Raw genomic sequence first — 1,079 nt, 5'->3', positions numbered from 1 at the left:
CTTCCTAGCACTACCCATGTTAATACTTTTTACACAGGCATTTCTTCAGAGACCCTTCAGGAAAACACAACTACATACTCTTTAGGCACATCCAACAGCATTAAACGTACATATCGTAATATGCACAACTTTGACAGCACTACATTCAACCAGCCAACTAGTGTATGTTTACACAGCATTGCTATCACACTAGTCTACTGTATATCCACAACGTTCCACTTCTTCTTCAGAGCTCCGTGTGTTTGAGTCTAAACCATAGACTTTAAACGTCCCAGCATGGTAACTTCACACTAAATCAGTTTTTCCCTCCTACACTTTTTGTTGATGGCATCAATGTATTGGATTTGGCTTTAATTTTTACCAAAAAGTAGGCCTACACCTTTCACAGCTTTCCTCACTTAGAGACGATTGCCAGGTGATAGCAACATGATAGTCAGACACCGCACGTAGCTGCCCGTTCTATTTGTCTCGGAGAGTTCTACCATGAGTTCTTGCACAATGACATAAAGCAACTTATGATTTGGTGCTGAAGCCCCGGGAAATCATCTGACGCCGTCTCTTCTTAAGAAACAGGGATTTAAATTTCTCAGCTGTGGAATGTAACGCAATACATTCACTCAAGCACTTCATTTAAGTACAGTTTTGAGGTACTTTTTTTATTCTACTTTCTACTTCTTTACTGCACTACAATACGGAGGCCAATATTGTAACATAAACTGCACTACATTTATTTGAAAGCTGTAATTATGTTACTTTGCAGATTTTGATTATTAATACACAATATAAATCAACTCATAATTTAGGATATATTATGACAGGTTAGACTACCCAGCAATATATAAAGTAATTAAAGCTAGCCTCACCTTTACCAGCTGCAACAAACAGTAAAGTGATGACACTGCCAGAGTGACAACAGATCCTCAAGAATGTAGTGAAAATATTGTTATATTATACTATACTATTATTATACAATATGAATTATTTGAATATTCTTCTCTAGCAAGGACCACACCCCAACAATGTGTTAGTTAAAGATTTTAATGAACATTATGAATGTGCAGATAGATGAATAGCTGTGG

At 36.7% G+C, this 1,079-nt stretch overlaps 1 protein-coding gene across 1 annotated transcript in view; it reads left to right on the top strand.

The window, feature by feature from the left end:
- mapk8ip1a (mitogen-activated protein kinase 8 interacting protein 1a) overlaps positions 1-1,079 on the top strand; it is a 46,461-nt gene that overhangs the window by 9,175 nt on the left and 36,207 nt on the right. The gene's annotated exons all lie outside the window — the stretch shown is intronic.

Source organism: Etheostoma spectabile, chromosome 8 (assembly GCF_008692095.1).
Source record: "Etheostoma spectabile isolate EspeVRDwgs_2016 chromosome 8, UIUC_Espe_1.0, whole genome shotgun sequence".
Classification (NCBI taxonomy): Eukaryota; Metazoa; Chordata; class Actinopteri; order Perciformes; family Percidae; genus Etheostoma; species Etheostoma spectabile.
Note: the sequence above shows the minus strand (reverse complement) of the source record. Positions and strands in the feature narration are given on the sequence as shown.